The sequence below is a fragment of the Arachis hypogaea genome, chromosome 17 (assembly GCF_003086295.3).
Source record: "Arachis hypogaea cultivar Tifrunner chromosome 17, arahy.Tifrunner.gnm2.J5K5, whole genome shotgun sequence".
Lineage (NCBI taxonomy): Eukaryota > Viridiplantae > Streptophyta > Magnoliopsida > Fabales > Fabaceae > Arachis > Arachis hypogaea.
In genome coordinates, this window is record NC_092052.1 from 69,862,509 (window position 1) to 69,878,090 (window position 15,582).

Sequence of the window (15,582 nt, forward strand, 5' to 3'; positions counted from 1 at the left end):
CCGTATAGTTTTAGTTTTTAGATCTAGTTTTTCTCTCCTCTAGGTTTTCTCTCTACACATTCATAGTTTTTAGGATTTGTTATTTTCATTGTTTTTGCATTGGAATATTGAGAAGAGTTATTGCCTCATCAAGACTTCGACATTCTAGTTCGTTCTCTTTACTTGTCTCTTACTCTTCCATGTTCCTTAATTTACTTAATTTTACTATTGGATTATTTTAGCATTTATTAAGACAAGAATTACTTTTATTTTTAATTAATCTTTTGATCATTATTTATCATGTCTTTCTTTATTTCCCTTTCTTATGTTATGAATTTTATATTTACAATGAGCGAGTAGTTCCCTAACTTGATGGGGAGTTGATTGAAAGGAACCCTTGAGTTGGGATGCTCAAGAGAAAGATTGTAATTGGGTTTATTGTTGGATTTCTCTCTAGTCACTAACACCAATCCTCCCAAGAGCGGATTGGAACTTGTGGATAGAAACAGCATTCCAACTTGTTTAACTTTCCCTTACTTAGTGAGGGACAACTAAAAATAATAACCCTCAATTGTCAATTAATCTTGAGAGTACTCCAACAAGAATAGGGCTTCCAGCTAATCGACTCCCAGTCAAGGCTTTTATTTAAATTTATATAAATTCTCTAATTTAAATTTCTACCATCCGATTAATAAAATAGCACAGTTTTCTGCAACTCGTTGGGAGATGACCTGGGATTCATACTCCCAGTATATTAATTTTAATTTCTGTGTCACCCTTCTAAATTGATAAGCGGATTTCTAGTTGGTTGAGAACTATACTTGCAACGCATATTTTATAATCATTCTTAACTCGCCAATTTCCGCCACCATCAATTTTTGGCGCCGTTGCCGGGGAGTTGCAATAGAATGCTAAAGTTATTGATTGGATTTTATTTATTTGCATTTTATTTTATTTTACTACTATGAGCTGCTTGTTTCTTTCGTTGGATGACGCGTTCGCTTCCTGACCCAAGCTTGCTAGTATTCGATCCTGAGATTGAAAGAACTATTTCACGAATAAGGCAAGCTCGGCGTCGGTTAGTCCTCTCTGAGGGCAGATCTGAAACGTCACTTGAGAAAGAAACCAGCCCCCGTTCTACTGATTTGGTTATTTTACATGTAGGTAACATGGCAGCAGCTAAGAGAGTTACTATCCAGGAGGCTGGAGCTCCTGATTTTACAATGCAACCATTTCAAGCGCATCACCCAGCGGTGGCTACAGACTTTGAAATAAAGACCGTACTGCTCAATTTGATGCCCAAGTTTCATGGCTTACCTGCTCAAGAGCCTATCAAGCACCTGAGATATTTTCAAGCAGCCTGTTCTACTGTCAGGCGTGATGGTGCAGATGAAACTTCAATTTTGTTGAAAGCTTTCCCATTTTCTCTTGAGGGAAAAGCAAGAGAGTGGTACTACACTCAACCAACAGCAATTGTATCCAACTGGGATACACTGAGAAGAGAATTCTTGGAAAAGTTCTTTCCAGCTGAAGTTACTGATAAAATGAGGAAAGATATTTCCATGATTGTTCAGGATGATTCTGAAACTCTCTATGAGTACTGGGAGCGCTTCAATAATCTTCTAGAAGCTTGCCCCCACCATATGATTGACAAGATAGTGTTACTCGGTTATGTCACACAGGGCATGAGGCCCCAAGATAAGACCACATTGGAAAGTGCTAGCAATGGGTCTATGAAAAAGTACAAGACCACTGATGAGGCATGACAATTGATCAGTGACTTAGCTGAATCTACTAGGAATCACAGGCAGAAACAAGGCCGTGCAAAAGCCGTTGCAGAAGTATCCTCTAGCAGAGAGACTGCTGCTTTAACTTAGAGTATCTGTGAAATGACCAACTTGCTGAAGCAGATGCAATTGAATCAACAACAAGTTCATCAAGCTCAACCTTCTCCAGCATAGCAAAACCAATAGTTAGTCCCATAAAGAGTTTGTTGAATCTGCGCTGATTATAGCCACTATACTGATGAATGTTCGCAGCTCCAGCAGGAAGACAACACCGTGGCAGCCACACATAACTTCTATGACTGCCCCAACCAAGGGTACAATCAAGGTGGCAATTACAACCACGGATGGCAATAGAAAACAACATTAATGCCACTCTGAATGGTCTGAACGCTACTTTGCAAGCTCTTGTCTCACAGATTGGTTCAATGAATAACTCCAATAATCAACCTTTGAGCACCAGTGGAATTCCCTCTCAACCATTACCCAATCCCAAGGGTGGTATTAATGCCATCACCCTAAGGTCCGGAACCACACTACAGGAGAGGAACCAAGATGAGCCAAGCTCACCAGAACACGCCTCAGCTGAAGAGGTAGTGGAAATAGAAGATGTTGAAGAGGAAGAGGACATACGGGACATGGCTAAAGAAGAAGAAATGCAACCACAAGAGGAAGCATCTAAAGGCGCAGACACTGTAGAAGACACCACTCCTATTCCATTTCCACAACTCGCAAGGAAGCCCAGGAAGCAGCTGGAACCTGATCCAAAAATGGTAGAGATATTAAAAAAGGTTGACGTAACTGTTCCTCTATTTGATGTTATTCAACAGGTACCTAAGTATGCAAAGTTTCTAAAAGATTTATGTATACATAAAGACAAAATTAATGAATTAGAAACTATTCGTTTAGGAAGTTCCATATCTGCTTTAATGGGAGGTTTACCTGAAAAGTGTAGTGACCCAGGTCCTTGTATAATTAATTGTACTATTGGTGGTGTGATAATTTCTGATTGCATGTGTGATTTAGGAGCATGTGTAAGTATAATGTCTTTGTCTATATATGATATTTTGAGGCTCCCTCCCTTAAAAAGGTCGGCAGCTCGTTTTGTGTTAGCAGATAAAAGCATTATCACAGTGGCTGGAGTTGTTGAAGATGTATTAGTGGGCATTAAGGGGCTCACATTTCCCATTGATTTTTATATCCTGGAGATGCCCCATAATGCCTCAGATAAGCCATCATCAATCCTACTCGGAAGGCCATTCCTGAAGACCTCAAAGTTTAAATTAGATACTTTTTCAGGAACATACTCTTTTGAAATAGATGGCCGAGTAGTGATTTTCAATCTGAATGGAGTTATGAAGCACCCACCGGAGGATCACTCTATCCTCAAGTGTGACATTATAGATGAAACCGTGGCTGAAGTCCATCAAGAGGAACTTGAAGAGAAGCACACAGGACAAGGTCCAAGTGTGGGGACATTCTCAGAGGACAATGACAGTGCTCTACCACTGTTACCAGCTCCAGAAAACCTAGAGCCTGACCATGATCAGAAGTTAGAATTAAAACCCCTTCCTCCACACCTCAAATATGCTTACCTGGAAAATGGAAAGAGGTTTCCAGTTATCATTGCAAGAGAACTTACTTCTCAACAAGAAGAGCAGTTACTTAGTGTGCTGAGGAGGCACAAGAAGGCAATTGGGTGGAGTTTGGCAGACATAGTAGGCATAAATCCTCAAGTCTGTGAGCATAGGATATTTTTAGAAGAGGGAGCAAGACCTGTCCGTCAACCCCAGAGAAGACTGAACCCCACTATCCTAGAGGTTGTCAAAAAGGAAGTGACCAGACTACTAAAGGCAGATATCATCTATCCCATCTCAGACAGTGAATGGGTAAGCCCAGTACAAGTGGTGCCAAAGAAGTCTGGAGTCACTGCAGTGAAGAATGAGCATGGAAAGCTCCTGACAACCAGAGTTCAGAATGCCTGGAGGGTCTGCATTGACTACAGACGCTTCAACCAAGCAACCCGTAAGGATCACTATCCTCTTCCATTCATTGATCAAATGTTGGATCGCCTGTCAGGTAAATCGCATTATTGTTTTTTAGATGGTTACACAGGTTATTTCCAGATTCATATAGCTCCTGAGGATCAGGAAAAGACCACTTTTACATGTCCTTTTGGGACTTATGCTTACAAGAGAATGTCCTTCAGCTTGTGCAATGCATCAGCTACTTTCCAGAGGTGCATGATGAGTCTTTTCTCTGATCTTATTGAGGACTGTATGGAGGTTTTTATGGATGATTTTAGTGTTTATGGCAATTCCTTTAGCCTTTGCTTAGATGGATTATCTAGAGTATTAGATAGATGTGTCAGTACAAACATGGTATTAAATTTTGAAAAATGTCACTTTATGGTTAAACAAGGGATTGTACTAGGAAATGTTGTGTCTAACACTGGCATTTCTATAGATCCAGCAAAGGTGGATGTTATTCTAGATTACCTTACCCCTCTTCTGTGAGGGAGGTCCGTTCTTTCCTTGGCCATGCAGGTTTTTACAGGAGGTTCATTAAGGACTTCAGTAAGGTAGCACTTCCCTTATCCAGGCTACTGCAGAAAGATATTGAGTTCGAGTTCAGTGAAAATTGCAAACAAGCATTTGATAAGCTGAAAACCGCCCTGACTCAAGCTCCAATTGTGAGAGGACTAGACTGGAGTCAACCATTTGAAATAATGTGTGATGCTTCCAACCATGCCATAGGAGCAGCACTGGCTCAACGTGTAGGTAAGGATCCTTTTGTTATTACTTACGCGTCTAAAACTTTAGATGCCGCTCAGTCGAATTACACTACTACTGAGAAAGAGCTTCTTGCTATTATTTTTGCTCTGGATAAATTCCGAGCCTATTTACTTGGTACTAAAGTAGTAGTGTATTCAGACCACGTAGCTCTAAAGTATTTATTAGCTAAAAAGGAGTCCAAACCAAGGCTTATACGTTGGATACTGCTATTACAAGAATTTGATTTGGAAATTAAGGACAGGAGTGATAACCAGATTTTAGTGGCAGACCACTTGAGTCGCCTTGAACATATTACAGATGACTTCACTCCTATAGCTGATAATTTCCTATTTGATAACCTGCAAGCAGTATCTGAGATAGTCCCTTGGTATGCACCTGTAGCTAATTATCTAGTTAGTCGCACTTTTCCTCCGAACTTTTCTAAGCATCAAAGAGACAAGCTGAAAAGCGAGTCTAAATATTATATATGGGATGACCCATATTTATGGAGATGTGGCACTGACCAGATAATTAGACGGTGTGTGCCTCAATCAGAATTCCAGTCCATCTTAGAAGCCTGTCACTCATCTAAGAGTGGAGGACATTTTGGCCCTCAAAGAACTGCTAGAAAAATCTTAGACTGTGGATTCTGGTGGCCTACTCTTTTTAGAGACACTGCTGAATTTTGTAGATCTTGTTTTCCATGCCAGAAATTTGGCAATATATCCAGGAAGGATGAGATGCCTCAACAAATTATGCTTTTCTGTGACATTTTTTATGTTTGGGGCATTGACTTCATGGGTCCATTTCCAAATTCTAATGGTTATTTCTATATATTGTTAGCTGTGGATTATGTTTCCAAATGGGTGGAAGCAATTCCTACCCGTAATGATGATGCTAACACTGTTGTTTCCTTTGTGAGAAACCATATTATTTGTCGCTTTGGATCACCACGAGCAATCGTGAGCGATCAAGGCACCCATTTTTGTAACAGGAGACTAACAGGACTAATGAAGAAGCGTGGGATAATTCATAAAGTTGCAACAGCCTACCATCCTCAGACTAATGGGCAAGCTGAGGTGTCAAATAGAGAGATAAAGTGTATCTTGCAGAAGATAGTCAAACCTCATAGAAGAGACTGGAGCACCAGGCTACAAGATGCACTCTGGGCATACAGAACAGCATACAAAACACCCATTGGGATGAGTCCTTTCTGCTTAGTTTATGAAAAAGCTTGTCATCTCCCTGTTGAAGTAGAGCACAAAGCCTTCTGGGCAGTAAAGGAATGCAACATGGGAATTGAAAAAGCCGGAGCTTAAAGGAAGTTGCAACTGCAGGAACTGGAGAGCCTTCGCCTAGAAGCTTATGAAAACTCAAGACTATACAAGGAGAAGATGAAGGCTGTACATGATCAGCACATCAAGAGGAAAGAGTTCCAACCTGGGAACTTAGTCCTCCTTTATAAATCTCGACTGAGGCTCATGCCAGGCAAGTTGAGATCAAGATGGGAAGGTCCATACAGAGTAGAGAAGACAGAACCGTACGGAGTTTATCACCTAAGCCATCCTTCAAACTCTGAACTTATCAAAGTTAATGGACATCGTTTAAAGCTGTATCATGGCGAGAAGCTGAAGAAAAACAAGGAGCTTGAGATCTTCCTCTTGGAAGATCCCCACATAGCCGAAGACTGAGCTAGTGGAGCGTCCAACTTACGGATGTTAAAGCAAAGTGCTAGGTGGGAGACAATCCACCATGGTATGATTTTTCTTTTCTTTATTTTTAGTTTTCTTATTCAATAACTCTTCTCTTCATTAGTACATTTCGTGCATCTGCATTTCCATACTTTTATTTTTAATTAAAAAAAAATTCACGCGACGCGACCGCCTCATTGACGCGTCCGCGTCGTAGGTGTGGGAGAGAATAATCAATTGAACAGAGAGTCACGCGAGAGCGTGGCTGGAGGCGTGCCAATGGCACAAATTGTCCCACACGACCGCGTCACCGACGCGACCGCGTCACCGACGCGACCACGTCATATGGGAATAATGGCCTCCCACGCGACCGCGTGCCCCACGCGGCCGCGTGACCAGGATTTTGACGTCAAAGTGGTGCACACCCGAAAGTTGTGCTAGAGTGGTGCTGGACTGGCGTTGGACGCGCAGTCCCTCTCACGTGATTGCGTGCCCCACGCGTCCGCATCGTACCCCAATAATTGACCACTCATGCGATCGCATGCCCCATGCGATCGCGTCACCCAAGATTTGGCATTTAATGATTTTGAACAGAGAATTGTGCGAGTGCGAGGCTACCCTCGCGCCATTAGCCTAAAACAGGCCACGTGACCGCGTGACTGACGCGACCGCGTCATTCAGTTTCAGCGCAAGTCGCGTGATCGTGTGCCCACGCAACCGCGTCGCTTGCGCCGCACAGTTTTCCTAATTTGCCAATTATCATATCTTTTTTTTTCTCCCCAAATCCTATTTTCTCTTTTCCCTCCTTATTTCTTCTCCCTCCCTTCTTCCTTCTTTCTCACTTTATACTCTCTCTCGCCCCCATTAACAAGGTTTTTCTTTTTCTTTTCTCCTTCCCTCCTTACTTTTCTATTATTCTTCTTATTTTTATATGTTATCTTTTTTTCTTTTCTTTTTACTTTCATTACTCATATCTTCTTTTTCTTCCTTTCTTTTTCCTTTTTACTTGGTGTTATAAATTTATTTAAGTCATTGTTTTTCATTATATGCTTGTGGATTGTTGTAAATTTGTTTGCCAATTATATATTGCTTTTTAAGGGATTACTTACATGTTCAAATTCTTATTTTCAAGAGCTTCTTCTACATGCATGCTATGTATTTGTGAAAAAGCCCATATGGCATTATGAACTTCTTTACATTTATCTAATCTAATATTCAATGCTTGCTTTTCACAAATTCCCTTTACTATTTTATTCATTAAATTTAATTGTCAATACAAACGTGATGGTTAGTTACGAGTGATAACATATTTTAATTGGACACTGAATGGTTGATCTATGCTACTCATGCCTTTGCCTGCATGCCAATAAACACCTTGCATTTATTTGTCCCCATATGCACTTGCTATATTTCCATTGATGACTTTTTTCATGTGGTCATAACCATGAGTTAACGTCATTCTTCTTTATTGTGCATTGATTATCACTTACACCACCCTCTTCCTTGCTCTACCCCTATAAATTTAATTTACTTTCTCTTTCCTTTTTTAGGATGGCCACCAAGAAAGGAAAGGAGAAAGCTACCCCCAAACAACCAGCAAGAAGAGGTACAAAAAGAGCATTAGTGGCAGAAGCCTCTTCAACTGCGGTAAAGCCCTCAACAAAGAAGATTAAGAGGATCATAAAGGTTGATGATAAGGAAAGAGCCTTCCCAGCAAAAGACACTGCGCGATTCCCCAATCGCTACTATGAGCAGATGCTCCCCATCCTGGCTGAAAGGAGTTACAACAACAAATACCTTCTTCTCCTCCCTCCCAATATTGCTACCTTTGTTGAGCCGCAAATTGCCCGAAGACAATGGAGTTTTCTACAGAGACAGTCAAGGCAGGTCAATCTTTCTTGGGTAGTCGAGTTCTACTCCAACTTCCACCTGCCAACCCTGTAGTATGTCTATGTCCATCAGAAGCAAGTCCCCATTACTGAAGAAGCCATTTAAAAAGCTCTAGGTCTTCCCCCTGTTCCAGAAGGATTGGACGCCTTTCAAGAAGCCGCACTCAAGCGCCAGATGTACCAATTTGACTAGGATGCCGTTCTCAGAGTTATTGCACTACCTGGCAGCAGATGGATCTACGGATACCATCGTACCCGCCCTAAGGGAATTTCGGCTTCAGCACTTACCTTGGAGGCTCGCGTATGGGCACAGATTATGTCCCATTACGTCTTTCTGAGCACTCACGAGTCCTCCTTCACTGTGGACATGGCCGTTCTACTATGGTGCATCCTTACAGACCAACCTCTGAATCTACCAAGACATATCCGGAATGCCATGGGACACGTACAAATCGCTGGCAACTTACCTTTTCCTGCCCTGGTCTCAGATCTTGTCTCAGCAGCCGGAGTCTCCTACAGAGCTGGGGACACCAAAGCCATGCTTCCACGGGATGATCAGTTTGTCCTCAACGGGAAGTACCTTAGACTTCCAGCAGCCACTTTTAGCCAGCCTACTGAACTAGTTGAAGATATTCCTTCTTCAACACCACAGGCTCCTACAACAGCCCAACTGCTCCATCAGATACTTGAAAAGTTGGATCGGCATGAACAGAAAGCTAAGATGAGAGAGCGCCGTAACAAGCGCCGATTCACATACCTCAAGGAGCTGATCATGGGAAAATTCAAGGACTCAGATACCCCGGACTCCACTTCCTTTACCAGCACAGGGAGCCACGATGGCCCTGACGATGGAGGTACTGCTACCAACCCACCTTTGTTCCTGACAGATGGCACCGAGGACGGTGCAAAGCCCTAAGTGTGGGGAGGTCGGTTAGTACCTGACTTCCGAAGGTAATTTCTCTTCCCTAGCACTAATAAATTAGGATATTTAGTTAGATTTTTCTTTTGTAGAATAGGATAAACTGCATAGTAATAGATTAGTTGCATGCATGTTCTGCTTGATTGAAAAGACAATAAGTTTCTTCTAAGACCCTATCTTTGGAACAAAATTTCACTAATTTTAATTAAAACTTTTATGTTAAATTTGCTTGAAGTTGTATTTGGAACATGATTTTTGAGCTAAAGAACACACAACCTGTGAGATTTGAGCCTTTATGAATGGTTACATTATTTAACCATAATTATTTTATTCTTGTGTGTTTACTTCTCTATGATTGTAATCTATATTTTGTTTCATCCTATATGTCCAATGTTTATTATATTTATATGTTTGTATATGATTGAGGCCATTATTTTTTTAGCTTACTTATCCAAATTAAGCCTACACTTTCAATTACCTTTGTTAGCCACTTTGAGCCTTTAAATCCCATTTGTTCTATATTTTATCACATTACTAGCCTTAAGCGGAAAAATAATTATATATCCCAAATTGAATCTTTGGTTAGCTTAAGATAGAATTGTGTGTGTTATTTAAGTATGGGAAATTGTGGAAGCAAAAGATAATAAGGGAATGTGTCATGATAATATACTGGGAATTTGGATACCTACTCAGGAGAAACTGTAAGAATTAAAAATCTATGTGCATTGATAAGCTATGTTTATGTTTATGTATGTGCATTGATAATCTATGTTTATGTTTATGTTTATGTTTATGTAAAAAAAAATTCAAAAAATAAATAAGGGGACAAAATTACCCCAATGTTAAATTAAGAATTCAAGGGTCAATGCATGTATGATAAAATTAAAATAAAAGGTTGAAACATGAGTATGGAATGTGAAAGGAAATTTCTGGGTAGCTAGGTATGAATTTTAAAAGTTATATCGAATATATATAGGTTATGTTAAAGCTTGGGTTAATTAAAGATTCAATTTATAAGCTTACTTAGCCATATATATATCCTTACCCTCACCTTGGCCCCATTACAACCTTGAAAGGACCTCATGATGTTTGCATTGGTATATTAAATGTTGTTGATTGGTTAGGAGAAGAACAAAAACTAGAAAGCATGATTAGAGAAGGATAGAGTAATTACCCTATACACTAGAGAGACTGGAGTGTACATACACGTCAGTGAGGGTTCAATGCTTGAAATATTATGTTCCCTGCTTTCATGAGCTATCTTCTTGCATTTTTAGCTGTTCTTGCTGTATAAGAATTGGGTTAGTGGAATTTGATTGGTAATTGTTTTGAAGAGCTTATTTACTTTAGATCAAGTGGACAAGAATCATATAGTTGTATTTGCATATATAGGCTGCATTGCATTGCATGGGTTTTACATGTTCTTACTCATTCATTTTATCTCCTTCAACTAAGCATGAGGACATGCTAATGTTTAAGTGTGGGGAGGTTGATAAACCACTATTTTATGATTTATATTGTGTTTAATTATGTGGTTTTATCATGATCTTTACCCACTTATTCATTAAATAAGCATGCATTTATAATTCCTTCCTAAAGTTATTGCATGATTGAAAACCTGCTTCCTAGAGACTTTTAATTATATATTTTATTTCTCCTTTATTCCATTCGATGCCGTGATCTGTGTGTTAAGTGTTTCAGGCTTTATAGGGCAGGAATGAGTTAGAGATTGCAAAGGAAGCTTGCAAAAAATGGAAGGAACACAAGAAATTGAGGAGATGACCAGCGAGAAGCGACGCGGCCGCATGGATGATGCGACCGCGCGGAAGAGAGGAAATCGCAATGACGCGGCCGCATGAATGACGCGGCCTGATGAGCGGATAATTTATACGCTTTTTGACATTGTTTTTAGTATGTTTTTAGTAGGATCTAGTTACTTTTAGGGATGTTTTCATTAGTTTTTATGTTAAATTCACATTTCTGGACTTTACTATGAGTTTGTGTATTTTTCTGTGATTTCAGGAATTTTCTGGCTGAAATTGAGGGACTTGAGCAAAAATCAGATTCAGAGGTTGAAGAAGGACTGCTGATGCTGTTGGATTCTGACCTCCCTGCACTCAAAATGGATTTTCTGGAGCTACAGAACTCGAAATGGCGCGCTTCCAATTGCGTTGGAAAGTAGACATCCAGGGCTTTCCAGAAATATATAATAGTTTATACTTTTTCCAAGTTTAGATGACGCAAACTGGCGTTCAACGCCAGCTCTCTGCCCAATTCTGGAGTTCAGCGCCAGAAAGGGATCAAAAACCAGAGTTGAACGCCAGAAATGGATCAAAACCTGGCGTTCAACTCCACAAATGGCCTCTGCACGTGGAAAGTTAAAGCTCAGCCCAAGCACACACCAAGTGGGCCCCGGAAGTGGATTTATGCATCAATTACTTACTTCTGTAAACCCTAGTAGCTAGTTTATTATAAATAGGACCTCTTACTATTGTATTAGACATCCTGGATCGTATTTTGATCCCGTGATCACGTTTTGGGGGCTGGCCATCTCGGCCATGCCTGGACCTTTCACTTATGTAATTTTAACGGTAGAGTTTCTACACTCCATAGATTAAGGTGTGGAGCTCTGCTGTTCCTCAAAGATTAATGCAAAGTACTACTGTTTTCTATTCAATTCATCTTATTTCGCTTCCAAGATATTCATTCGCACTTCAACCTGAATGTGATGAACGTGACAATCATCATCATTCCCTATGAACGCGTACCTGATAACCACTTCCGTTCTACATTAGATTGAATGAGTATCTCTTAGATCTCTTAATCGGAATCTTCGTGGTGTAAGCTAGAATGATGGCGGCATTCAAGAGAATCTGGAAGGTCTAAACCTTGTCTGTGGTATTCCGAGTAGGATTCAATGATTGAATGACTGTGACGAGCTTCAAACTCGCGATTGCCGGGCGTAGTGACAGACGCAAAAGGATAGTAAATCCTATTCCAGCAGGATCGAGAACCGACAGATGAATAGCCGTGCCGTGACAGGGTGCGTTGACCATTTTCACTGAGAGGATAAGATGAAACCATTGACAAGGGTAATGCCTCCAGACGATTAGTCGTGCCGTGACAGGGCATTTGGATCATTTTCCCGAGAGAAGACCGAAAGTAGCCATTGACAATGGTGATGTATCACATAAAGCCAGCCATGGAAAGGAGTAAGACTGATTGGATGAAGATAGCAGGAAAGTAGAGGTTCAGAGGAACGAAAGCATCTCTATTCGCTTATCTGAAATTCTCACCAATAAATTACATAAGTATTTCTATCCCTATTTTATTAATTAATTTCGAAAACTCCATTACTATTTTATATCCGCCTGACTGAGATTTACAAGGTGACCATAGCTTGCTTCATACCAACAATCTCCGTGGGATTCGACCCTTACTCACGTAAGGTATTACTTGGACGACCCAGTGCACTTGCTGGTTAGTTGTGCGAAGTTGTGAACCATGGTATTGGCATCATGTTTTTGGCGCCATTACCAGGGAAAGAAAGAGCGATGAATTTTACATAATCAAAGTGTAATCACAATTTCTGCGCACCAAGTTTTTGGCGCCGTTGCCGGGGATTGTTCGAGTTTGGACAACTGACGGTTCATCTTGTTGCTCAGATTAGGTAATTTTCTTTTTGTTTTCTTTTCAAAAAATTTTCAAAAATATTTCAAAATTTTCTCACCTGTTTTCGAAAAAAAAATATTTATTCAAAATTTTTAGAGAATGAATTCTAGTGTTTCATGAAGCATGTGAAGCCTGGCTGGCTGTAAAGCCATGTCTAAATTCTTTTGGACTGAGGCTTCCACTCATAAGTATATGAAGTTGGATGAAATATCAGCTGTTGTATACATGAGAGGTATCTATGTTTGCTGAAGCTTGGCTGGCCATTGGCCATGTCTAGTGTTTTGGACCGGAGCTTTCATTGAAAGCTTGGCTGGCTAGTGAGCCATGTCTAATTCCTGGACTGAAGCTTTAGACTAACATGGCAAGATTCCTGGAATTCATATTAAAAAAATTTTGGAATCCTTATTTTTTCTTTTACAAATAATTTTCGAAAAAAAATCCAAAAAAATTAGAAAATCATAAAAATCAAAAATATTTTTCTGTTTCTTGTTTGAGTCTTGAGTCATGTTATAAGTTTAGTGTCAATTGCATGTGCATCTTGCATTTTTTGAAAATTCATGCATTCATAGTGTTCTTTATGATCTTCAAGTTGTTCTTGGTAAGTCTTCTTGTTTGATCTTTGCATTTGCATGTTTTGTGTTTTTTCTTGTTTTTCATATGCATTCTTGAATTCTTAGTGTCTAAGCATTGAAGAATTCTAAGTTTGGTGTCTTGAATGTTTTCTTTGCATTAAAAATTTTTCAAAAATATGTTCTTGGTGTTCATCATGATCTTCATAGTGTTCTTGGTGTTCATCTTGACATTCATAGCATTCTTGCATGCATCACATGTTTTGATCTAAAAATTTCATGCATTGCATCTTTTTAGTGTTTTTCTCTCTCATAAAAAAAAATTTCAAAAATCAAAAAAAATATCTTTCCCTTTTTTTCTCTCAAAATTTCGAAAATTAGATTTGACTTTTTCAAAAATTTTTAAAATCTAGTTGTTTTCATGAGTCAAATCAAATTTTCAATTTAAAAAACTCATCTTTTTCAAAATCTTTTTCAAAAATAAAATCTTTTTCAATTTTCTTAGTTATTTTCGAAAATTCTAAAAAACATTTTTCAAAAATATTTTTCTTATTTTTATATCAAATTTTCGAAAATAACATCACCAATTAATGTTTTGATTCAAAAATTTCAAGTTTGTTACTTACTTGTTAAAGAAAGTTTCAAACTTTAAGTTCTAGAATCATATCTTGTGAATTCTTGTGAATCAAGTCATTAATTGTGATTTTAAAAATCAAATCTTTTTCAAAAACTAATTTCAATCATATCTTTTCAAAAATATCTTCTTATCATATCTTTTTCAAAAACTTGATTTCAAAATATCTTCTTTAACTTCCTAACTCCTTATCTTTTCAAAATTTGTTTCAACTAACTAACTAACTTTTTGTTTGTTTCTTATCTTTTTTCAAAACCACCTAACTAACTCTCTCTCTCTCTAATTTTCAGAAATATCTCCCTCTTTTTCAAAATTTCTTTTTAATTAACTAATTATTTCAACTTTTAAATCTTAATTTTCGAAAAACTACTAACCTTTTTCAAAAATTATTTTCGAAAATCACTAACTCTTTTTCAAAAATTATTTTCGAAAATTCTCCTTCTCTCTCATCTCCTTCTATTTATTTATTCATCTACTAACACTTCATCTCACCCAAATTCGAACCCTCTCTTCCATCTGTGTTCGAATTTCTTTTTCTTCTTTTCTTCTACTCACACTGGGACCTCTATACTGTGGTAAAAAGGATCCCTAATATTATTATTTTTCTGTTCTCTCTTTTTCATATGAGCAGGAGCAAAGACAAGAACATTCTTGTGGAAGCAGATCCAAAACCTGAAAGGACTCTGAAAAGAAAACTAAGAGAAGCTAAAATACAACAATCCAGAGATAACCTTTCAGAAATTTTCGAACAGGAAGAGGAGATGGCAGCCGAAAATAATAATAATGCAAGGAGGATGCTTGGTGACTTTACTGCACCTAATTCCAATTTACATGGAAGAAGCATCTCCATTCCTGCCATTGGAGCAAACAACTTTGAGCTGAAACCTCAATTAGTTTCTCTAATGCAGCAGAACTGCAAGTTTCATGGACTTCCATCTGAAGATCCTTTTCAGTTCTTAACTGAATTCCTGCAGATATGTGATACTGTTAAGACTAATGGAGTAGATCCCGAAATCTACAGGCTCATGCTTTTCCCTTTTTCTGTAAGAGAGAGAGCTAGAATATGGTTGGACTCTCAACCCAAGGACAGCCTGAACTCTTGGGATAAGCTGGTCACGGCTTTCTTAGCCAAGTTCTTTCCTCCTCAAAAGCTGAGCAAGCTTAGAGTGGATGTTCAAACCTTCAAACAGAAGGAAGGTGAATCCCTCTATGAAGCTTGGGAAAGATACAAACAGCTGACCAAAAAGTGTCCTTCTGACATGCTTTTAGAATGGACCATCCTGGATATATTCTATGATGGTTTATCTGAGCTACCAAAGATGTCATTGGATACTTCTGCAGGTGGATCCATTCACCTAAAGAAAACGCCTGCAGAAGCTCAAGAACTCATTGACATGGTTGCTAATAACCAGTTCATGTACACTTCTGAGAGGAATCCTATGAGTAATGGGACGCCTATGAAGAAGGGAGTTCTTGAAATTGATACTCTGAATGCCATATTGGCTCAGAATAAAATATTGACTTAGCAAGTCAATATGATTTCCCAGAGTCTGAATGGAATGCAAGCTGCATCCAACAGTACTCAAGAGGCATCTTCTGAAGAAGAAGCTTATGATCCTGAGAACCCTGCAATAGCAGAGGTAAATTACATGGGTGAACCTTATGGAAACA

At 39.0% G+C, this 15,582-nt stretch overlaps 2 non-coding genes across 2 annotated transcripts; both read right to left on the minus strand.

The window, feature by feature from the left end:
* Positions 1 to 1,520: 1,520 nt before the first annotated feature.
* LOC112768747 (small nucleolar RNA R71) lies at positions 1,521 to 1,627 on the minus strand. The gene has a single exon (XR_003186141.1). It is a non-coding gene; the product is annotated as a small nucleolar RNA R71 (small nucleolar RNA).
* Positions 1,628 to 15,068: 13,441 nt separating this feature from the next.
* Positions 15,069 to 15,176, minus strand: LOC112768257 (small nucleolar RNA R71). Its single transcript, XR_003185694.1, has one exon. It is a non-coding gene; the product is annotated as a small nucleolar RNA R71 (small nucleolar RNA).
* Between the last annotated feature and the right edge of the window lie 406 nt (positions 15,177 to 15,582).